Here is a 24,790-nt window from a genome sequence, read left to right as displayed (position 1 = left end):
TTATCTAGATGGGTCATAAAAGAAAACTTCTTTGAGTATGAAGGCACCTATTACAAACAGGTTCAAGGGGTGGCTATGGGAGCCTCGTTGGCCCCATTGGTTGCCACCTTATATGTGGGAAAGTTTGAGGAAGAAGTAGTATACCCCTCTTTACAATATTCTGCCAATATCCTATACTGGAAATAGTTTTTAGATGATATATTCTTCCTTTGGAAGGGAACAATCATGGATCTTCAAACATATGTTAGCTGGTTAAACACTATTAATGAAAACTTACAGTTTACAGTTACGTACAGTACTACTAAAATTGAGTTCCTTGACATTCTAATATCCAGGCAAGATAATAAATTAAACACTAAATTATTTAGAAAGCCAGTTGCTTGTAACACCCTGCTGCATTTCTCCAGTTTCCACCCCCATAGGCTAAAGTTTAGTCTTCCGGTGAGTCAGTTTTTAAGAGCCAGGAGAACCTGTTCTGATCTGAATGAGTTTAAAAAGGTTGCTGCAGATATGAAGGAACGTTTCCGTTTGAGAGGGTACCCTCAAAAATCTATTAAAAATGCATATTTGCGAGCAAGGTTCGCAAACCGAGAGTTGTTGCTACAGGAGAAGGAGGGAGTTGATTATCCTGATGATAAACCTTCTAGACTTGTATGTGTTCTCCCTTATTCAGATGTTACTAAGGGAGTGGTGAGCTCCATTAAATCCCACTGGCCCATTTTACAAACGTTAAGGGGCCTGGAAGAGCCACCTATGATAGCTTACACTAAGGGGACAACTATTGGACAGGTGTTAGAAGGACGAGGTTTTCTTGAAAACATGGTTGGTACACATACAAAATGCTCTCGTTGCCAATGGTATCCTAATACCATCGAAGGAGACCGTTGGCAGGATCCCCAAACAGGTAGAATTATTAAAACTCGAGAAAATACATACTGTAAATATGATTGGGTGATTTACATAATAGTGTGCCCATGTTCTTTAGTATATGTGGGCCGGACTAAACGTCCGGTCCATTTACGCTTGAATGAACATAAGTTGCGGATCAATACTGAATCTCTGTCAGCCCCCCTTGTCCAACATTGGATAGCAAAAAAACATAGGGTGGATCAGATTAGGTGGCAAATAATAGATAAACTAATAGTGCAAGGGGTGGAGGGGGATCTGGAGGCTAAACTGAATTTCTTTGGCCTTAAAATCAGGCACGCTGCTGGCCTCAATCACCTGTAGTGGAAGACTATTCCAGTGATCAACCACTCTTTCAGTGAAAAAGAATTTCCTGGTGTCACCTCGTAGTTTCCCGCCCCTGATTTTCATCCGTTGAAAATCAGGGGCGGGAAACTACGAGGTGACACCAGGAAATTCTTTTTCACTGAAAGAGTGGTTGATCACTGGAATAGTCTTCCACTACAGGTGATTGAGGCCAGCAGCGTGCCTGATTTTAAGGCCAAATGGGATCGGCACATGGGATCTATTCACAGGGCAAAGGTAGGGGAGGGACATTAAGGTGGGCAGACTAGATGGGCCGTGGGCCCTTATCTGCCGTCTATTTCTATGTTTCTATGTTAAGAGGTGGATATATCGCTTGAACACTGTTACCCCTCTGGGTTTAAATCTGGAATTAGAGTGGCTTATACTTATGAGGTTTTGTCTGATTCATTTTCATCCCCTAGTAATCTAATGGATAAGTAGGGAGTGTTTTAAAAAATTTATAGAATAGGCAGCTGACCCGATTCCTCTGGCAGGGCAAGAAGTCTCAGATATCGATCTCTTATTTGTTCGGTTCGGGGAGGATCGGTGGTGTGGGACTCCCGGATATCGGCCTCTATAATCTGGCTTGCTTGCTGCGATTCTTGGGTGACTGGTGCTTACGGAGAGATGACTATCTTTTTCGGGACTTTGAAAATGCTCTTTTCTCTCCTTGGCACTTGTTTTCGTTGACTCAGTTGCCTGTTCGTCTCTTGCCCCCCGCGCTCCGATCCAGTTTTATTCTGCGGTCGTGGCGTTTTTCTTGGAAGGCCTTGGTCGGGTTGCTGGGGGGAGACCATCAGGTTTCGGATCAGTTGTCTATACGGGGGAATCCGCAGTTCCTGCCGGGCTGTGATAACCCTGTCTTTGTGCGATGGACTGGAGAGGGGTTGCTTCTTCTTGAGCATTTATTGGACGAGGAGGGTGCTATAAGACCTTGGGGAGATTTTCCCCTGCTTCATTCCTTGGGTGTGGGAGGTCTGTTTGCGTATCAGCAAATTCATCATTATGTGAGGTCCTTGGCACGCCCGGGCTTACGGTTTCGATTGGGTCACCAATTTCGTCTCTTTTTTGCCCAATTTGATGCTTGTGGCTTGACGGTGTCTGCGTTGCATGGGGCGTTGCGGCAGCTTACTCCTCAGAAGTCTTATACGGCTTTGGAGTACCACTGGGGTAGAGATTTGGGCATACCTGGTGAGTCCTTGAACTTTCCTTCCCTAATTGGTCGTATCTCTTCTATTTCTATTAGTGCAGAACTGAGGGAATGCCAGTTTCGAGTGGTTTATCGAGCATATTTTTCCCAAGAGCGGGTCCACAAGGTTGGGGGCATTTCTTCTCCAATCTAAGTGTACGTTGGGTTGTAACTCCTTTTTTCATGCATTTTGGGGATGCCCTCAAGTGAAAGTTTTTTGGAGAGCCATACTCCGCTTCTTGGAGCGGCTTGTTGGTCACGCTATTCCGATGTCTCCGGTAGGCTTGCTTTTGGATAGATATGAATCTTTGCGAGTGCCTGCTCGGAGACATCGGTTGTTGATCCGGAAAGGTGCTGTTATAGGAAAGAAGGTCATTCTTAGCGTTTGGACGCAAGACATAGCACCTGCTTACTGGGCTTGGAGGAATCGATTTCATAATTTGATGCTCTTGGAGCAGCGCCATGCTAGATTATCTGTCAGGCGGTCGAAGATTTTCCTGCAGACCTGGGACCCCTATATTGCCTCGCTTTCCCCTAGGGCCAGAAGTCTGGTCTTAAATTCATTTCGTTGCTGATACCCTATGCTCTTAGCTGTTTCCCTGGGTTGGTTGGTGGGTGTTTGGGTGAGTGTGACTGGGGGGTATGAGTGGTGGGAAGTATGTGGAGTTAGGTGGTTAGGGGGGAATCCATTCTGTGGGAGGGAGGATGGGATTCGGTTGTTTTGTTTGCTATGTGTTGAGCGGCATAAGAAAACAGCTTGCTCAGCATACTCCTTTCTTGCTGGTTTTTGGGTATGGGTTGGGTTTCATGGTGTGGGTTCGGGTTGGGAGTGGGAGTTGGGGTGGTCTCATTGGGTGGGGTGAAAAAGTGTTTGGTGGTACGTTTGGTGTTTGCGACCTTGTTGTTCTGTTGTGCTGTACTGTATATTTACTGATAGTGCACCAATAAAACATGATTTATACTAAAAAATTTATAGAAGCCTCCTTTAGGGAGATTTGACATAAACATAAAAGTTTCCCTTCCTAGTACAGCTGTCAGCCCGCCCTCTTGCTGATGTCAGCATAGACTCTGCTGACCCAGCTTGGAGGCGGTCCGGACGTCACCTGACTTCCTGGAGGGGAGGTATTTAAATCTTGGCTGTAACACACCATGGCCATTTTGAAATCTTGGGAGTGGTCGCGTTGTGGGAAACCAACTCTAACAGAGGTAATATTTTTACTAAACTTGAAGTAAATGGTTTTCAAAATTTGAATGAGTTTAGTCTTTACACAGATTTAGTGTTTAATATGGGTTTTAATGTTCTAGGGATTACAACCCTGATAAAACCGGAGCAGGGTGAAACATGTCGGTGACAGGATCCCTTAGAAAGGACCACCTAAGCTAAGCTAAGTATTAGCTTTATATTTATAAAAAGTTTTATCTATGCACTGATGCACTTTTTGAAAATCATTAATATAAAAAATTTAAAAAATAGTTGGATTGACCCAGTGAGGAATTAATGTATAAATCGAACCACTATGATATGCATTTGAGTAGCTGGTGGCATTTCTGAGGGTCTGTGAAAAGATACTATATATAAATAAGAATAATTGGGAAAATTACAAGGAGGTCTCAATATTAGCATAGTGAAGCCCAGCATCCTTTGCTGATTTTTTTTCTGTGCGGTGATGAGAACGTTCATCGTCCTCTATGAAAATCCTTGAGTTTTAATGCGTGACTGTGCTAGATCAGTGTTTACTAGTATGGGAGATCTGTAATTGGGTGGTGGGAAAAGCTAAAAGAAACAGGTTACCCTAACTAAAAAATGGTTTCTAATGGTAGGGGATAGCAGAGAGAAGAACAGTTTGATATCTTTGCGCAGTGGCAGTATCGTAGCCAATGAGGTTAATCCGAGGCGTGATTATTGCTAATTGAAAACTTTTCCCAATATCCTGCTGTGTTGACTTGCAATATAGTTGACATTGGCAATTTTTGATAGTCTCCACGGAGACTGATATTTTTGTTAAATAATAGTACTGTATATTGTTTTGGTTGCTGAGCATGTATTGTTTAAAAGAATTGTTCTAGACTTAGGAGTAACATCAGGATGGATATACTTTATCACTGAATCAGAAAATAAAGGTAGATAAAGACCATAAGAGGCCTATCCGATCTGCCCATCCTGTGTGCCTAGTATCCCAAGTTTTCATCTCCACCATTACAATTAGGAGGTAGTTCCACAAATTCATTACCTTTCTGTGAAGAAGTATTTTCCTTTCAGCTTCACCTCATGCGCCTGCATTCCAGAATTTTCTTTCCATTGAAAGCAATTTTCTTCCTGTGTATTTATGTCATACAGATATTTAAATGGCTATTGTATCTCCTGCCCTTCTTCCAAAGTATACATATTGAAATCTTTACGCTTTATGATAAAGAATGCTGACCATTTTAGTAGTCACCCTCTGGACCGACTCCTTCCTGTTCATATCGTTTTGAAGATGCAGTCTCCAGAACTGCACATAATATTCACCAGAGTCTTACAAAGGGGCATCATCACCTCCTTTTTCCTACTGGCCATTCTTCTGCCTATGCACCCAAACATCCTTCTAGCTTTCACCATCACCTTTTCCTGTTTGGCCATCATCAAGTCGTGTTCCTCTTTCATGCACCCGAAACTGTACCACTTAGGTTTTTGCAGCCCAAATGCATGACCCTGCGATATTTTTAGCTGCCAAATTCTGGACATTCTTCATGCTTATCTACAGCATCAGGGGTGTCTACCCTATTGCAGGAGAGGATGGTGTATGGTTAGAATACCCTCCTGGAGGAGGGAGGAGAAGAAAACAACAGTGATGGAATTCAAAAAGCACAAGGGATAAATGCAGAGGATCTCTATACAGAAAGAGGATAGTATCAAAACTAAACTAAAATGACCTTCAGAGTAACATAGCAAATGACTTGATCGGTCTATCCAGTCTTCCCTATAACTATATGCATTACAATTTCATGATTGAATTCTTTTCTTTTTTTTTCCTGGTTCTTCTGGGCCAGAAACCTTAAAAGTCCACCCTGTACTGTCCTTAGGTTCCAACTACTGGAGTTGCCATTGAAGCTTACTCCAGCCTATCCAAACCAACGGCAACTCCAAGACTCGCTAGACCATTCAAGTCCTTATCATCATCATTTGCTTTGATACTCTGAAGGTCATTTACATTTTGTTTTGATACTATCCTCTTTCTGTATAGAGATCTTCTGTATTTTCCCCTTGTGCTTTTTGCATTCCATCACTATTATTTCCTTCTTCTCCCTCCTCCTGGAGGGTATTCTAACCATACAACATCCTCTTTTGTGATAGGGTAGATGCTGTAGATAAGCATGAAGAATGTCCAGAATTTGGCAACTAAAAAATAAACAGCAGGTTTGCTGCTCCACCTACGGCATTATTTCGCTTAAGGGGATGTTGAAATCATTAGCATAGTGAAGCCCAGCATCTTTTGCTGATTTTTTTCTGTGCGGTGATGAGAACGTTCATCGTCCCCTATGAAAATCCTTGAGTTTTAATGCGTGACTGTGCTAGATCAGTGTTTACTAGTGTTGGAGATCCATAATTGGGTGGTGGAAAAAGCTAAAAGAAACAGGTTACCCTAACTAAAAAATGGTTTCTAATGGTAGGGGATAGCAGAGAGAAGAACAGTTTGATATTTTTGCGCAGTGGCAGTATCGTAGCCAATGAGGTTAATCCGAGGCGTGATTATTGCTAATTGAAAACTTTTCCCAATACCCTGCTGTGTTGACTTGCAATATAGTTGACATTGGCAATTTTTGATAGTCTTCACGGAGACTGATATTTTTGTTAAATAATAGTACTGTATATTGTTTTGGTTGCTGAGCATGTATTGTTTAAAAGAATTGTTCTAGACTTAGGAGTAATATCAGGATGGATATACTTTATAATAATAATAACAGCTTATATACCGCAATACCGTGAAGTTCTATGCGGTTTACAAAGATTAAGCAAAGGTACAAATTGATTGACTTTAAGAGTGGAGGAAGAAAGAGGGTTAATAGGACAGGAAATCCATTTTTGAGGAGAGAGTGATCAATAGAACAAGTTAATCGCTATAGAGGGGAGAGAGAAGAGAGGATCAGTTGTCTAGATACTTTAGGAACAGGTGTGTTTTCAGACGTTTCCTAAATTCCTCATAAGTAGTGGGCGAAAGCAATTGTTCTAGGTCTTTACCCCCATGATGCTGCTTGGTGCGAGAGAAGATGTTCATGGTGTTTTTTCAGTTTACAACCTCTCACTGGGGGGGAAACAAGGTTGGAATGTGAGCTTCTCTTGTGTCTGTTGGCTGAGAAGACGAAAAGGTCAGTTATATATTTAGGGGCAAGTCCATGTAGTGCTTTGAAGCAGAAGCAGGCAAATTTAAACTTTACGCGCGCCTCCATTGGCAGCCAATGCAGCTGCCGGTAGTAGGGTGTCCTCAGCCCAAAGATCAGTTTGACCGCTGCATTTTGCATTAATTGTAAACGCTGCATGTTCTTTTGGGAAATTGCTAAATAGACTCAGTACGAGGGATTGGACTAGGGTTCTGAATGCCGCTATATCGAAATAAGCTTTAATGGATCTGAGTTTCCAGAGAGTGAAAAATCCCTTTCTGATCAAGGAGTCCACCTGGTCTCTTATGGTTAGGCACTGATCCAAAGTTACACCTAGTATCTTTATGGTAGGTTGGATAGGGTAATTAAGATTATTGATACATAGTGGTGATTTGGTGTCAAGCGGATGTGGCGAAGCAACGAAGAAAGTTGTCTTTTCTGAATTAAGTTTGAGCCTAAAGGTTGTCATCCAGTGCTCCATCACGTTTCTGGCTTCTGAAGCTTTAGGAATAGTTTCAGAGATAGAATTAACGAATGGGATGATGATCGTAAAATCATCTGCATTATTAAATAGTTTTATCCCTAACTTGGTTAGCTGCATGCCTAGTGAGGACATGTAGACGTTGAAGAGCAATGGAGATAGCGGAGACCCTTGTGGCACACCGGATGGATTGCTCCAGGTATCTGAAAGTTCATAATTAAAACGTACTTGATAAGTGTGGGACGTAAGGAAGCCACGGAACCAATTCAGTACCTCGTCCCTGATACCAATGGTGTCTAGGCATTGCAGCAGTTTCCCGTGGTCTACTAGATCAAAGGCAGAACTCATATCGAATTGCATAACCAGGGCATTAAGGCCCTTACTAAACAGTAGGCGCAGATTGTCTAAAATAGCCGCAATTACTGTCTTAGTACTGAATAACAGTCTAAAACCGGATTGAGTTTCATGTAGGAGAGAGAACTGATCCAGATAATCCATCAGTTGGGTGTGTACCAATCTCTCCATAATTTTTGCAATAAACGGAATGGATGCTACTGGTCTGTAGTTGGATATTATAGCTGAAGATTCTTTTCGATTTTTTAGAATTGGGGTTATTATTATGTGACCATTATTAGAGAGGAACTTCCCAGTTTTTAGGTTATGAGCCAAATATTGCATCAACGATAGTTTAAATACTAAAGGTGCCGCTTTCATGATTTCTGGGGGGCATGAGTCCAGAACCAATAGGATTTAGAGTATTTGTTATATAGTCTGTTGTAATTGTTCCACTCTAAATCTTGAAAGGAGCTCCAGATCAAGTCTGCCGGTGTATCATTTCCTTGGGTGATTGGTATCGGATGATCACTAGGGTCGTTTGTTGAACAATGAATTCTAAGGTTTTTAATTTTCGAATCGAAGTGTAGTGCTAAGTCATTTGCAGAGGGTAACTTAGAGTTGTGTGTGGGTGTGGTGTAGCGAGCGGTGTCAAATAAATTTGTGATCAGGTTGAATAGCTCTTTTGTGTTGATTCCTTGTGAACCATTACAAGATGAGTTGATTTTAATTGAGTAGAATGCTTTACGTTTGTCTTTTATCATTTGTTTGTAGATTTTTATGTTAGCTCTCCATTTGTTACGGTCTGTTAGTTCTCCTGTTTTTTTCCAAGTTCTTTCTAGTCGTCTAGCTAGTTGTTTCAGTTTTAGAAGTTCGGTGTCAAACCATGTGTTATATTTATTTGCATTGCTTTTGCTATTGCGTATAGGGGCGATTTTATCTAAAATGGTTGTGCTGGTTGTCATCCAGTGATCCCAGAAATCGATTCCTTCTTCTATCTCTGATTGCAATTCATATTGTGACCAGAAATCTATTGGATTAATATAGCCTCTGGTGTGATGTTCTCTTTTTATTATTGGGCATGTTTTAGATTTAGAATAAGACCAGATTAGCTTGAAATAATAAGTAAAATAATCAGACCAGATATCATGACACCAGGTGCCTTTACATATAGAGATGGCAGGGTTTGGGATGTCCTTTGTGGACATGGTTACCATATCTAACTGATGGCCTTTTTCATGTGTTTGTGTGGGTAGAGGGAGGTTGTAATTGAGTAGGAATAGAAAGTTTTTAAACTCTTTCGCGTTTGTATTGTCCTCTTCATCTAGGTGTGAGTTTATGTCTCCTGCGATGATATTGTAAGAAGAACCGAGTGAATTGTGTAGGACAAATGCACAGAAGTCTTCTTTGGCTTTTGGCCAGCTTTTTGGTGGGACATAGAATAATATGCATGATAAGGATTCTTCTAGATGACGGTTGCTAATTTTACAGGCTAGAATTTCTAGTTGGTCGGTCATTTTGGAATCTAATAGTTCGAACTCAAATCCATCTTTAAGAATAATTGCTAGACCTCCTCCTTTTTTTCCCACGTGGTTTAGCGTAAGGATTTTAAAATTGTCTGGTAGGAGGTCAATTATTATTGGATCATCTTCTGATAGTAACCATGTTTCAGTTAGTAAAAGGCAGGCTATTTGCTTGTTAATGATCCAATCATTAATTAGGAAGGCTTTATTCCTGACAGATCTAGTATTAAGGTATGCACAGGGGACAGATGTGGGTGTGATAGGTGTCAGCCTAGAGGCCTCTGGGAGATTATATCAATCTGACCCTGGCATGGGAAGGCAGATAGACCCTTAGTGCAGGGAAACTGTTTTAAGTAGCCCTGATTGATATATTTTAAGTTTCAAGTAGCCCTGATTGAATCATGGCTAGCTAAAAGGTGTTAATGCCTGATTAAGAGGGTGCTTAGGACAAGGGTGCACAGATCAAGCCAGAGACTTAATCCCATCAGGTTTCTCACCCTCCTTTGTTAATTAAATTAACCATTGTCTCAAACAGTTTACAAATTCTAAACAGAAAGATACTGGGAGATACAATATTTTCTCTATTCAGAATAAGATTCCAAGGTATAAAAGCCTGCTCTCTGCTCTATCAAGTTAGCTCTCTTTTTCTATCAAGCTATAGCTCTCTCTTTTTCTATGGAGCTATCTCTTGGCTCTTTGCTCGGCACTCTGGTTCTGTCTTGGCTCTCCCTCTCTCTGTCTATCCTTCCCTTTATCTATGGAACACGAAGCTTCCTAGAACTGCAAGCTTTTATGTCCCTCTCTGCCTCTGACCTCTGTAAGGCAGTGAGACTGCTTGCTCTCTGCTTAAGTGTAATGCTCTCTGCTTAATTGTAATGCTTATAAATATTACTTTTCTGTAAGACTATTTCTATAATATATTCTTTATATAATCACCCCTGGCTGTGCGTCTTATTTAATTCTATCCCTAATGAAACTTCGGTGAAGGAACTGAACCTGGGACCTGGCGTTTGTCAGTACGCCTTTCACTTAACCCCTACCACCTAATATTGTGGGGACCACTTTCAAACTGACAATAGGTTTATTGGTTTTGATGGGTTTTACTTGTCTTATTCTTTTTTTATGGGTTCGTTGGTGTCTTCTTTTATTTGAGATAGCAGTAATGTGATTTGTTATGTTTTCTTGTGGAATAGAGATGTGTAAAAGTGAGAGATCCGGGTAGTTGATTGATTGTGATTGTGGGTGGAGGAAGTTAACATCTTTGATGTTGCCAATTAGCAGACAGATCAGGAAAATCAGGAGGAGATTCATGTTTGCAGGGTATGGTATTTCTTACTAGCACAGAAGTGTAATGGTTTCCCTGTAAATTCTTGAGTTATTGTTTGTATGGTTGTTGACTGGATTGGTGTAGGTTTTGAAGGTGGTCCAAAGGGATATAGATCTTAAGCAGTTCTACGACAAGTCTCTAGTAATTATACATGCAGCTATCAGTTACTCATGCATTTAACAGCTATTTGTGTCTCTGATGATAACATATGCCTCAAAAATTCCTAAGTAGTCCTAATTCAAGACTTTACCAATTACACATACATCTAGTGGTTAAATTTTCATCTAGCAATTGTATGACTCTGATGGTAACATATGCCTAGCAGTTACATATGCAGGCAGGCAGTTCTTAATCGCAGGATTGGGTCGATGGGCTCTCTGTAGTGGCGATGACTGATCCCGCTGCTTGGAAATAAAAAGCAGATAGTTATTGGGCGGAGCATAGATACTTGGCAAGATGAGGTCGATGGTCTCCCGATAGTGGTGGCTGATCCCTCTGCTTGTTTATAAAGAAAACAGGCAGTTGATTCTCCCCAGCGGACTGCGGGGGGGGGGGGGGGGTACGGAGCGCTCAGACACCCGGCAGTTTTGATACTATCCTTTTTCTGTATAGAGATCCTCTGCATTTATCCCTTGTGCTTTTTGAATTCCATCGCTGTTGTTTCCTTCTCCTCCCTCCTCCAGGAGGGTATTCTAACCATACACCATCCTCTCCTGCAATAGGGTAGACACCCCTGATGCTGTAGATAAGCATGAAGAATGTCCAGAATTTGGCAACTAAAAAATAAATAGCAGGTTTGCTGCTCCGCCTACGGCGTTACTTCGCTTAAGGGGACGTTGAAATCATTAGCATAGTGAAGCCCAGCATCCTTTGCTGATTTTTTTCTGTGCAGTGATGAGAACGTTCATCGTCCTCTATGAAAATCCTTGAGTTTTAATGCGTGACTGTGCTAGATCAGTGTTTACTAGTGTGGGAGATCTGTAATTGGGTGGTGGAAAAAGTTCAAAGAAACAGGTTACCCTAACTAAAAAAAGGTTTCTAATGGTAGGGGATGGCAGAGAGAAGAACAGTTTGATACCTTTGCGCAGTGGCAGTATTGTAGCCAATGAGGTTAATCTGAGGCATGATTATTGCTAATTGAAAACTTTTCCCAATACCCTGCTGTGTTGATTTGCAATATAGTTGACATTGGCAATTTTTGATAGTCTCCATGGAGACTGATATTTTTGTTAAATAATAGTACTGTATATTGTTTTGGTTGCTGAGCACATATTGTTTAAAAGAATTGTCCTAGATTTAGGAGTAACATCAGGATGGATATACTTTATCACTGAATCAGAAAATAAAGGTAGATAAAGACCATAAGTGGCCTATCCAATCTGCCCATCCTGTGTGCCTAGTATCCCAAGTTTTTATCTCCACCATTACAATTAGGAAGTAGTTCCACAAATTCATTACCTTTCTGTGAAGAAGTATTTTCTTTTCAGCTTCACCTCATGCCCCTGCATTCCAGAATTTTCTTTCCATTGAAAGCAATTTTCTTCCTGTGCATTTATGTCATACAGATATTTAAATGGCTATCGTATCTCCTGCCCTTCTTCCAAGCTATACATATTGAAATCTTTACGCTTTATGATAAAGAATGCTGACCATTTTAGTAGTCACCCTCTGGACCGACTCCTTCCTGTTTATATCGTTTTGAAGATGCAGTCTCCAGAACTGCACACAATATTCTAAATGAGGTCTCACCAGAGTCTTACACAGGAGCATCATCACCTCCTTTTTCCTACTGGCCATTCTTCTGCCTATGCACCCAAACATCCTTCTAGCTTTCACCATCACCTTTTCCTATTTGGCCATCATCAAGTCGTGTTCCTCTTTCATGCACAAAAGTACCTTGCTCCCGAAACTGTACCACTTAGGTTTTTGCAGCCCAAATGCATGACCCTGCGATATTTTTAGCTGCCAAATTCTGGACATTCTTCATGCTTATCGAGCCAGCATGGTTTCTGTAAAGGCCGATCATGCCAGACAAATCTACTGCATTTCTTTGAGGGGATAAGTAAGCAATTGGACCAAGGTGACCCAGTAGACATTATATATCTAGATTTCCAAAAAGCCTTTGACAAGGTGCCCCATGAACGCTTACTGAAGAAACTGTGGAGTCACGGGGTGGAAGGGGACGTGTACAGATGGATCAAAAATTGGCTGGCGGACAGGAAACAGAGGGTAGGAGTAAAGGGGCACTACTCTGACTGGATAGGGGTCACAAGTGGTGTTCCGCAAGGGTCAGTGCTGGGACCATTGCTGTTCAATATATTTATTAATGATCTAGATACGGGGACAAAGTGCGAAGTTATCAAGTTCGCGGATGACACAAAACTCTCCAGCAGGGCCAGAACTGTTGAGGAATGCAAAGAATTGCAAAGCGACCTGAACAAACTGAGTGAGTGGGCAAAAAAATGGCAGATGAGCTTCAATGTGGAGAAATGTAAGGTCTTGCACATAGGGAAGGGGAACTCCATGTACAGCTATACGATGGGAGGGAGGGTACTCGGGGAAGGCAGCCAAGAAAAAGATCTGGGGGTATTGGTAGATAACACAATGAAGCCGGCGGCACAATGTGCAGCGGCCTCAAAAAAAGCGAACAGAATGTTGGGCATTATCAAAAAAGGTATCACTACCAGAACAAAAGAAGTTATCCTGCCACTGTATCGAGCAATGGTGCGCCCACATCTGGAATACTGCGTCCAATACTGGTCGCCATACCTCAAGAAGGACATGGCAATACTCGAAAGGGTCCAGAGGAGGGCAACGAGGATGATAAAGGGTATGGAGAACCTTTCATATGCCGAACGGTTAGACAGGCTGGGGCTCTTTACCCTGGAGAAGCGGAGACTGAGAGGGGACATGATAGAAACTTATAAAATCATGAAAGGCATAGAGAAGGTGGAGAGGGACAGATTCTTTAGACTAGCAGGGACAACTAAAACAAGAGGTCATTCAGAAAAACTGAGAGGAGACAGATTCAAAACGAATGCAAGGAGGTTCTTCTTCACTCAGAGGGTGGTGGACACCTGGAACGCGCTTCCCGGAGAGGTAATAAGACAGAGTACAATTCTGGGGTTCAAAAAGGGACTGGATGACTTCCTGGAAGCGAAGGGGATAACAGGGTACAGATAGAGGTTTACCGTACAGGACATTGAGCGAATAGGGTATGGATATTTTAGGTTAGGTAGGGAACACTTTCAGGTCATGGACCTGGGGGGCCGCCACGGGAGCGGACTGCCGGGCACGATGGACCCCTGGTCTGACCCGGCAGAGGCAACGCTTATGTTCTTATGTTCTTATGTTCTTATCTACAGCATCAGGGGTGTCTACCCTATTGCAGGAGAGGATGGTGTATGGTTAGAATACCCTCCTGGAGGAGGGAGGAGAAGGAAACAACAGTGATGGAATTCAAAAAGCACAAGGGATAAATGAAGAGGATCTCTATACAGAAAAAGGATATTATCAAAACTAAACTAAAATGACCTTCTGAGTAACATAGCAAATGACTTGATCGGTCTATCCAGTCTTCCCTATAACATTACAATTTCATGATTGAATTCTTTTCTTTTTTTTTTCCTGGTTCTTCTGGGCCAGAAACCTTAAAAGTCCACCCTGTACTGTCCTTAGGTTCCAACTACTGGAGTTGCCATTGAAGCTTACTCCAGCCTATCCAAACCATCTTCTTGTCAGGATATAAGAAGACTTGAAATGGTCCAGAGAAAGGCGATGAAAATGGTAATACGTTTGAGCCAAAAGACATACAAGGAGAGACTAGAAGAGCTGAATATGTATAGAATAGAAGAGGGACAGGAGATATGATACAGAGGTTTAAATATTTGAAAGGAATTAATATAGGACCAAAACATTTATTCATAGAAAAGAAATTGGTAAAACTAGAGGACATAATGTGAGGTTGAGTGGTGGTAGACTTAGGAGTAGTGTTTGGAAATTCTTTTTCATAGAGAGTAGTGGATGCCTGGATTGCCCTCCTAAGGGAGATGGTAGAGATGAAAATGTTGACAGAATTCAAAAAAGCTTGCGATGAAACACTGAGGTCTCTAACTAGAATCTGAATGGGCAAACTTTCATGGTCTGAATCCTGTCAAGGAGATGGTTTGGATAGGTTGGAGTAAGCTTCAACGGCAAGACTCCCTAGACCATTCAAGTCATTATCATCATCATTTACTATGTTACTCTGAAGGTCATTTAAGTTTTGTATAGAGATCCTCTGTATTTATCCCTTGTGCTTTTTGGATATAATAACTGTTTCCTTCTTCTCCCTCCTTCTGGAGGGTATTCTAAACATACACCATTCTGTACTGATGTAGATAAGCATGAAGAATGTCCAGAATTTGGCAACTAAAAAATAAACAGAAGGTCCGCCCACGGCATTTCTTTGCTTTAGGGGAAATCAAAATCATTAGCATAGTGAAGCCCAGCATCCTTTGCTGATTTTTCTGTAAAGAGTGATAAGAACATTCATGTCCTCTACAAAAATCCTTAATTTTTAAAGCGTGGCTGTGCTAGATTAGTGTTTTCTAGTGTGGGAGTTCAGTAATGGGGTGGTGGGAAAAGTCCAAAGAAACAGATCACCCTAATTAAAAAAGATTTCTATTGGTAGGGGATGGCAGAGCGAAGGCCTAGCCAGTTGCTTTGTGCAATGGCAGTATCATAGCCAATGAAGTGGATTTGAGGTGTGATTATTATTAATTGAAAATTTTTCCCAATACTCTACTGTGATAAATTGAAACATAGTTGACATTAGCCATTTTTGAGTTTTCACAAAGATTGATATTTTTATTAAATAATAGAAAAATGTATTTGTGTAAGTTTAAATCTGAAAACATTTTGTTTGGGATTTTTTCAGCATAGATTGTTTAAAAGAATTATACTAATATCAATCTGAGTGTACAATGTTATAGTGGTGTGAGAACTAAACAATTTTTTTTTCTCCAAACTTTGCTATTTGGTGTTTCTAGTGTAGAAGAAGTTGCAGCCAGTATACCAATCTGAATTTGCAGTTTTATAGGTGAGGCTGCAGTTTTATTCTGAACTCTGGCTAAGCTTACGCGTTGGTGTTTTTAGTGGTGCTCCACCCCCCGCCTTCTTCTCCACCTTCCCACTCCCCCTGCTACGTGCATCGCTACACTCCCCTCCCCTCTGTACCTCTAGCTCTTCACCAGTGCGAGCAGCAATGCCAAGCTGCTGCTCACACCAGGTCGACTCTCCCTCTGACATCACTTCCTAGGCGTGGGACCCAGAAGTGACATCAGGGAGAGCTGACACTGGCATGCAGCTCACAATGGTGAAGAGCTAGAGGTGAGGTAAGATGGTAGTGAAGGCATACATGCAGTGTGGGAAAAAGTGGGATGGAGTGGAGTGGAGAGGAGGAGGGCTGCTGGTTGCTGGTGCCCTCACCAAGAGGGCGCCCAGAGCGGATTTCCTCCTCTCCGTCCTACACCATTGGCTGCAGCTAATACTAGAGACCCAAAGAGTAAAACAACTGGAATTGTGTTCTGTGCCCCTCCAGCATTTATATGTCTCTTGTATCTATAAAATTGACACAGGGTTTCCCACCAAAAGTTGAAATTCAGTCTGTCCAAGTTTCCAAGTTTTCAAGTTTATTATATAGTTTGATTAATCGCCTATTCAACATTCTAGGCGATGTTCAAATTGGGGCAAGAGGGAGCCCAAGCCTTCTTGCCCCGTGGTACCTTGACCTTCCCCAACTCGATGGGGCAAGAGGGAGCTAAGAAAGACTACTGTAGATATAAAATATTCTCACCCTGAGATATAAAGGAGACAGTGACAAAGACCTGTGGACTGGACACGCATTTTGTCAGAATACTAGAAAATAGGGAGCTTTCTAGGTGATCCTTAAGCGAGCGAGCGAATGAATGAATGAATGAATGGAATTTTTGTAAACCCACAATGCAGAAAATTAATTTGTTTATAGGGTTTGACAGCAGAAATATTTATTTACATTACAAACCTACTTCTAAGCAGACCCACAACTATATGATCAAAATTACAGCAAATCTTAAGAACCTGCAAAGCATGTTGTCTTAGTTGAAGAAATCAGCAAGATGTAATGGAGCAGTAATGGGGGTCAGGGCATGGTGATCCAGATAAGCAGGAGCAGAATGCAGAGATGATTATAGGCCGGGTTGGAATGGCAGGCATGCTGGGAGCAGGAGCCAGGACAGGAAATAGATGACAAGTGGGTATAAAATAGTCACACACACACAAAAAAAGAAGCAGGTAAGTAAGCTGATATTAACCAGAAAACAATAGTGAAAAAGCAGAGCTGGATACAAGCGTGCCATATAGTGCAGCAAGAGGTATACTAGGTAGACACACCCCTTGCTGATCCAATGGATTTCCTCTGGGAACAGGACCTCATTTCACAGCCTCTTCTGCTCCCTAGTTTTCTTTGTTGGAAGGCAGATGCAGGCTATTGCTTGCATGGTCTTCCTATAATTCTGTTCAATATGGAGAGGGGAGTCCTCCTGCTCCATGAATGACAGGAAATTTAACTTCAATTACATCATATGAGCTGGGTTTAATTTAGGAGCAGAGACTCCAGAATGTTCTTGTTTAAGGTTATAAAGCACAGACTTCTGAGGCTCTAGCTACACAGACAATTTGTCTCTCCCCCCCCCCCCCCACCCCCTGTTCACATACAGTAGCCAGCAAAAAATGAAAGATTTTCATTCTGAGACAAGCAGCTGGATGTATACTAGTCATCTGAAAATGTAACTCTGGAAAAACAGAATTATTATTATGGCTGGGGAAATACTGACCACTCAGCAGAGCTGTCTTTTTCTGGAGAGTATGCACATTATTCCTAAGAGCAAAATCAAGTGTGCTGGTTTTTCTTTGCTCTTCAAATGAAAGATCTGCAGGGCTTTTTCTATTCTTTGACTAGTGTAATAGTCTGTCCTAGAGCCATCTGGTGATCTCACATCTGGATTACTATTCTGGGCTGGTCTATCTATTTATTTCATGTTTCCAGCTAATCCTAAACTATGTTGATAAAATAGTGCTGAAATGTAATAGATGGGATAGAATTATGCTGCTGTGCAGCTCTCTGGCTGGCTGTCAGACCGCGGGTGCTGTTTAAAATCCTATGCTTTGTCTTAGCATTTAGGGAGGTGTGCATGCAGAAATCTCATGCATTCAATAGGTATGGCTAATATAATGGATAATGCCAAAGTGGCAAATGTATTGTGGAGGATGGAGTATAGAAGTAGGTAGGCTTTTTATTATCGCTGGCTTTTATAAATTCTTCTGTGCTTGTCCCATATTTTCTTAAATTCTAATATGGGCCTTGTCTCCATCACTACCACGTTTATTGAGGGGTTGTTCCATGCATCCACCACCCTTCCTTAGTTTATTTCTCCTTAATAAAATGCTGACTTATGTTTAATTGCAGACCTGACTTATCTCATGTTCTAGCCTGCCTACACTGGGTGGTGTAGCTTGGGCGTTTTAGCCTCTTATGGTTTTCTCAGCATACACAGTATTGTATTCCGCCCTCCTGAACATGTAACAGAAAGACTGCAGGGCTTAAATAAGTGACCTGCTAGTGACCTACTTAGGACCAATGATTGTTAAGAAAACTAACACTTGAGAAGTTTTTTCTAGCATTCAGTTGTATAGCCAGAAAAATGTATAAATATCACTGTAATTCCTGGTTTCGGGACTTCTGAAGCTGCCAGCTTGGGGGCTCAGGAGTCCGCATATGCTGAATAAAATATACCTGTCGCTTTCTTCAAGTCTCTAAGTTTTGTGGCTGACCAAAGTGACCTTTCAATAGAACCTTGAGTGGAGGCAGTGGAATGAGGTCCTGTTCCCAGAGGAAACCCATTGGATCAGCAATACCTAGTATAACTCTTGCTGTTTTCTGGTTAATATCTGCTTACTTACCTACTTCTTTTTTGGGGGGTGACAGAACAAACAGCATAACCCCCCCAACCATGTTTGCAGCCAGAGCTGGTGCTGAGAATTGAATGTCCTAAACCAGTGTATCTTAAATTGTGTGACTCCTGAAATTCCAAGTGTGCCGTGGCACACTGAGGAGGAAGAGAAGTGCCTGCCAGATGAGTTCCCTACGGTGGTACAGCGTCAGTGCTGCCCGATTCGCTGAAGGCCTGCATGTTACCCCCCTTCTCTCTAGCTCCTCTAGCTTCCCCCTAAATTATTTTATTTTCAATATAGTGATTGAAATGTGGCAGTTTTGAGAATTTATGTCGGCTGTGTATATTGTGTGTATGTGAAAAATGAATGGAAAAAATTGCCTTAAAATTAGTAAAGGGAATGGGATCTGGGGCAGAGCTTGGGTGGGCCTAGGGAGATCTTTGGTTGGGGTACTTAGTTGATATTTGTTAGACTTAGCGGGTACTTAGCTTGAAGTAGTTGAGAAACACTGCTGTAGGCAATCAGCTGGCACCAGTGCCTCCCTTCTCTCAGGCCCTCTTCCCTGCCGGCACCCCCTACTGGCGTCTCAGGGCCCATCTGGAGGGCCTCTGCACATGCATGGATATCGATGTGACGATGTCACGCATATGCGTGATGTCATCACGGCGATATCCGCACACTTCTGGGTACCTCAAGCCATGGCTACTACCTTTAGTTTGCCCCAGCTTGAGAAAGTTTGAGAGATACTGTCCTAAACAAATCTTCAGATGTAATCCTAACCCCTCCCCCCCACCTCTATTTTTCAGATTTTCAGATGAAGATTTATTTAGGACATCCAATACTCCTACAAGCTCAGGCTCCTAATCTACCCTCAAGAAAATATTTAAATACTATGTTGGGGGTGGGGGGGGGTGGGGGGTGGAGGCTAACAAGGATGATAAAATAACTGCCATATTAACCCCGTTTTATTTAGTGGCAGAGACAACTGTTTGAGGTCTGTTTCTCTTAATTACTTTGTATTCAGATCAAGAGTGGTTTGAAGTTTTTGGCGGGGGAAGGAGGAGAGATGTTTATTACAGTAAGGAAATACTGAAGGAAAGCTGGGAGCTCATGCTGTGAGGAAAGGGAATGGATGCAGTGTGAGGGGAAGAAATACAGTGTGGAACATAAGAACATAAGAACATAAGCAGTGCCTCTGCCGGGTCAGACCACAGGTCCATCCTGCCCAGCAGTCCGCTCCCGCGGCGGCCCAAACAGGTCAAGACCTGTCTGAATCATCAGAAGGAGCTCCCTTGCCACCTTGGTTTCCCATTTAAGTCCTGCCTTCCTATCGAAGTCCTAGCCCTCCGGTCTTGCACATGCACGACCTGGTTGGTTTATACTCATTACCTGGTTAACTTCCTATACTTGTGTTACATCCCAGCTCCTCCCTCAGTATCCCACGATCCCTTTATCCCTCAGAAATCCGTCCAATCCCTGTTTGAATCCCTGTACCGTACTCTGCCTGATCACTTCCTCCGGTAGCGCATTCCAAGTGTCCACGACCCTTTGTGTGAAAAAAAACTTCCTTGCATTTGTTTTGAACCTGTCTCCCTTCAGTTTCTCCGAATGCCCCCTCGTACTTGTTGTCCCCTTCAGTCTGAAGAATCTGTCCCTATCCACCCTCTCTAAGCCCCTCATGATCTTGAAGGTCTCTATCATATCTCCCCTGAGCCTCCTTTTCTCCAGAGAGAAGAGCCCCAGCCTATCCAGCCTCTCGGCGTATGAGCAGTGTTCCAGCCCTCTTACCATTTTCGTTGCTCTCCTTTGGACTCTCTCAAGTACCGCCATGTCCTTCTTGAGGTGCGGCGACCAATACTGAACGCAGTATTCTAGATGTGGACGCACCATCGCTCGATACAATGGCATGATGACTTCCCGTGATCTGGTTACTATGCCCTTCTTTATGATTCCCAGCATCCTGTTGGCTTTTTTCGAGGCTGCTGCGCACTGTGCAGATGGCTTCAGTGATGCATCCACCAGCACACCCAAGTCTCTCTCGAGTCTGCTGTCTCCCAACAATACCCCCCCCAATTTGTAGTTGAACAACGGGTTCTTTTTCCCTATATGCATGACCTTGCATTTGTCCACGTTGAAGCGCATTTGCCATTTGTTTGCCCAGTCTTCCAGCTTGTCCAGGTCCCTTTGCATGTCCTCACACTCCTCCCTGGTCCTAACTCTGGAGAATGTGTGGAAGGTAACACGGAACAGATAATGGAGACAGGGTTGGCAAAACAATAAAAAGTCATTACCTAATCAAAAAGTAATCACCACAAACTGGTCTGAAGCATACTACAAAAAGAAGTGGGTGCTAAATGTAAAAGTGAGACTTAAAATCACCAAGCAAGGCTATTGGAGCATCAAAAAACATCTAACTATATATCCTGCTGTTCTGATTGGCCAAGTTGCTAAATCATCCATCTTTATACCACATTTTCATCCAAGTCAAAAACACCTAGAACAAGCCCTGTTGGACATGGGAAGGGTCTACAAAGTGATGGACTGAACACCCAGACATGGCACCTAAATAGTGAGGTACCTTAGAGGGCAGTGCTGTGAACTTCACAAACTGGGGGCCATGTCTTCTCCTCACTACAGCTCCCTTATAGATCATGGTGAGCACCCCAAACCACCTCCAGAATCCCCTAGACCCACTTATCTACCACCCCAATAGCTCTTATGACTGCAGGAGCCACTTATATGTCAGTAAAAAAGGGTAGGGTAGGGGAGTGCACATGTTTAATTATCAATGCAATGATTACAGGGGCTTATGGGCATGGGTTCTCCTCTCTAAATGCCAAGCTGCCAGGTGATGATGGTCTGGAGGCTGAATTTTAAAGGTATCGCAAATAGAGGTAAGCCAGGAGGATGCCCTCCAACAGATAGATAGATTGGACGGAATCCACCCAAGCGTACTAAAAGAACTAAGAAACGAAATAGAGGAAACACTCCGACAAATTTGCAGCCTATCTTTGAGAACTGGGGAGATCCCGGAGGACTGGAAAATAGCAAATGTGTTACCACTATCTGTAAAAAGGGATCGAAGGGTGACCGGGGAACTACAGGCCGGTAAGCTTGACTTCAATTCCGGGCAAGATGGTAGAAGCACTGATAAAGGACAGCATCTGTGAGCACATAGAAAAAAATGGACAATTGAAGGCGAGCCAGCATGGCTTCTGCAAGAGAAGATCGTGTCCAAATGAACTTACTGCAATTCTTTGAAAGGATAAACAGCCAGATGGACAAAGGGGAACCCATTGACATCATTTATCTCAACTTCCTAAAAGCTTTTGACAAGGTAATAATAATAATAATAATAATAATAACTTTATTCTTCTATACCACCACAATCTTGCGACTTCTAGGCGATTTACAGTCAAGGATGCTGGACATTCAGCGAAATACAATTTGCAGATATTCAGAAGGAATAAAGAGAGCAGAGACCTTAAGAAGCAATAGTATAGAATACAATTTGCTGATCAAAATATAAGATGTACATTTTAAGCAACGTAAAATTGCGATTAGATGAAGATAACAGATTATATATATCACAGTGATGCAAAATCAGGGAGATAATTGATGGGGGAGAACGGGTCAATTGTTTAGGTATTTCTGGAATAGGTATGTTTTTAGGCGTTTCCTAAATTCCCCGTAAGTAATGGGCGAGAGCAGTTAGTCTAAGTCTTTGCCCCATAAGGCTGCTTGGTGGGAGAGAAGGTGTTCATGGTGTTTTTTCATTTTGCAACCTCTAACTGGAGGGGAAATGAATTTTGAGTGTGTGTTTCTCTTGTGTTTGTTATTAGAAAAGGAGAAAAGGTTGGTTATGTGCTTGGGGGTAAGGCCGTATAGTACTTTGAAGCAGAGGCAGGCAAATTTAAACCTTACTCAGGCTTCCATTGGCAGCCAGTGCAGCTGTCGATAGTAAGGTGTCACGTGGTCAAATTTATTCAGCCCGAAGATAAGTCTGACCGCAGCATTTTGCATTATTTGGAGACACCTCATATTCTTTTGTGAGATTGCTAGGTAGGCGATGTTGCAGTAGTCAAGTTGACTCAGTATGAGAGATTGTACTAGGAGTCGGAATGTTGACGTATCAAAGTATGATTTAATGGTTCTGAGTTTCCAGAGAGTAAGAAAACCCTTTTTGAATAGGGAGTCCACTTGTTCCTTCATTGTTAGACATTGGTCTATAGTGACACCTAATATCTTCATGGTGGGCTGGTTAGGGTAGTTGAGTTTATTGATGCATAATGGGGTTTTATTGTCAAGCGCGTGAGGAGAGGCAACAAAGAATTTTGTTTTTTCTGGGTTGAGTTTGAGCTTGAAATCAGTCATCCATTGTTCCATCTCATTTATGGCAGCGAATGCATTGGGAATGGTTTCTGAGATAGAGTGGGCGAATGGGATAATGATTGTAAAGTCATCTGCGTAGCTACTTAGGAAGCTGTGGAACCACCGGGTGGAGGGGGACGTGCACAGATGGATTAAACACTGGTTGGCGGGCAGAAAGCAAAGGGTTGGAGTGAAGGGCCACTACTCGGACTGGAGGAGGATCACGAGTGGTGTTCCGAAGGGGTCGGTACTCGGGCCGCTGTTGTTCAATGTATTTATAAATGACCTAGAAATGGGGACGAAGTGTGAAGTTATAAAGTTTGCGGATGACACTAAACTCTGTAACAGGGTCAGAACAGCGGAAGAATGTGAAGACCTACAAAGGGACCTAAACAAACTGGAGGAGTGGGCAAATAAATGGCAAATGAACTGGAGAAGCGGAGACTCAGAGGAGACATGATAGAGACTTTCAAGATCATGAAGGGCATAGAGAAGAAAGGGACAGATTCTTCAGCCTATTGGGACCAACAACAACAAGGGGGCACTGGGAAAAATTGAAAGGGGACAGGTTTAGAACAAATGTTAGGAAATTCTTTTTCACTCAGAGGGTGGTGGACACCTGGAATGCGCTTCTGGAGGTTGTGATAGGACAGAGTACGCTCCGGGGTTTTAAGGAAGGACTGGATAAATTCCTGAAAGATACGGGGGCTGAGGGATATATAGAGGGATAGATAGAGGTTAGGAAAGGGTATAGATAGAAAGATAAAGGGGATCAAAGGGTATAGATAGAAGGATAAAGGGATCAAAGGGTTAGACAAGGATCACCTTACAGGCCTTGGACCTGATGGGCCGCCGAGAGAGCGGACTGCTGGGCGCAATGGACCTTTTGGTCTGACCCAGCGGAGGCAATTTCTTATGTTCTTATGTGATGAATATTTTTATGGGGGGGTCAGTGATCACTGGGGTAGTGTGTGGGGGTCTGTTTTATGTGTTTGCAGTGCTTATCTGGTGACTTTAATTGGGGGGAGGGAAGGGATGCATGCAGCAGGGGGGCAGGGAAGGAGTGGGGAGGTGGAGAAGAGGGTGGAGGAGGGGCACCACCACCACAGATGCCTCTCACCCTTGCTAAGCCACTAGCTGCAGCTATTTCTACACTAGAGACTGCAAAGAGTAAGCTTAGCCAGTATTCAGAAAAAAACTGTGCAACCCCACCTATAAAACTGCAAATTCAGATTGGTATACTGGCCGCAACTGCTTCTACACTAGAGATGCCAAATAGCAAAGTTTGAAGAAAAAAAACCTGTATAGTAGCACCCCTCCTCCGCTGCTATAAAACCACACACTTGGATTAATATTGGTATAACTCTTTTAAACAATCTGCTGAAAAACCCAAACAAAATGTTTTCAGGTTTACACTTACTTATACAAATACAATATTTTCCTATTATTTAACAAAAATATTAGTCTCTATGAAGATTATCAAAAATTGCCAATATCAACTCTATTTCAAGTCATAACAGCAGAGTATTAGAAAAAGTTTTCAATTAGCAATAATCACACCTCAGATCAACCTCATTAGCTATGATACTACCACTGCATAAAGCTACTGGTTATACCTTCCCTCTGTCATCCCCTACCAGTAGAAATCTTTTTTTAGTTAGGGTAACCTATTTCTTTGGACTTTTCCCACCACCCCATTACTGATCTCCCACACTAGAAAACACTGACCTAGCACAGTCTCCATTTTAAAATTAAGGATTTTTGCAGAGGACAATGAATGTTCTTATCACTCTGCACAGAAAAATCAGCAAAGGATGCTGGGCTTCATTATGCTAATGATTTTGATGGCCCCTTAAGCGAAATAATGCTGTGAGCGGAACAGCGGACCTGCTGTTTATTTATTAGTTGCCAAATTCTGGACATTCTTCATGCTTATCTACAGCCTATCACAGAACAGGATGGTGTATGGTTAGAATACCCTCCCA

General features: G+C 42.4%; 5 non-coding genes across 5 annotated transcripts; 4 read left to right on the top strand and 1 right to left on the bottom strand.

The window, feature by feature from the left end:
• The first annotated feature begins 4,289 nt into the window (after nucleotides 1-4,289).
• Nucleotides 4,290-4,430, top strand: LOC117356112. Its single transcript, XR_004538551.1, has one exon. It is a non-coding gene; the product is annotated as a U4 spliceosomal RNA (small nuclear RNA).
• A 1,689-nt stretch (nucleotides 4,431-6,119) lies between these two features.
• Nucleotides 6,120-6,260, top strand: LOC117356114. The gene has a single exon (XR_004538554.1). It is a non-coding gene; the product is annotated as a U4 spliceosomal RNA (small nuclear RNA).
• A 5,279-nt stretch (nucleotides 6,261-11,539) lies between these two features.
• Nucleotides 11,540-11,680, top strand: LOC117356115. Its single transcript, XR_004538555.1, has one exon. It is a non-coding gene; the product is annotated as a U4 spliceosomal RNA (small nuclear RNA).
• Nucleotides 11,681-15,163: 3,483 nt separating this feature from the next.
• LOC117356119 lies at nucleotides 15,164-15,302 on the top strand. Its single transcript, XR_004538558.1, has one exon. It is a non-coding gene; the product is annotated as a U4 spliceosomal RNA (small nuclear RNA).
• Nucleotides 15,303-24,269: 8,967 nt separating this feature from the next.
• On the bottom strand, nucleotides 24,270-24,410 carry LOC117356116. Its single transcript, XR_004538556.1, has one exon. It is a non-coding gene; the product is annotated as a U4 spliceosomal RNA (small nuclear RNA).
• Nucleotides 24,411-24,790: the final 380 nt, after the last annotated feature.

Source organism: Geotrypetes seraphini, chromosome 2, assembly GCF_902459505.1.
Source record: "Geotrypetes seraphini chromosome 2, aGeoSer1.1, whole genome shotgun sequence".
Taxonomy (NCBI): Eukaryota; Metazoa; Chordata; class Amphibia; order Gymnophiona; family Dermophiidae; genus Geotrypetes; species Geotrypetes seraphini.
This window is presented reverse-complemented; position numbering and strand designations above follow the sequence as displayed.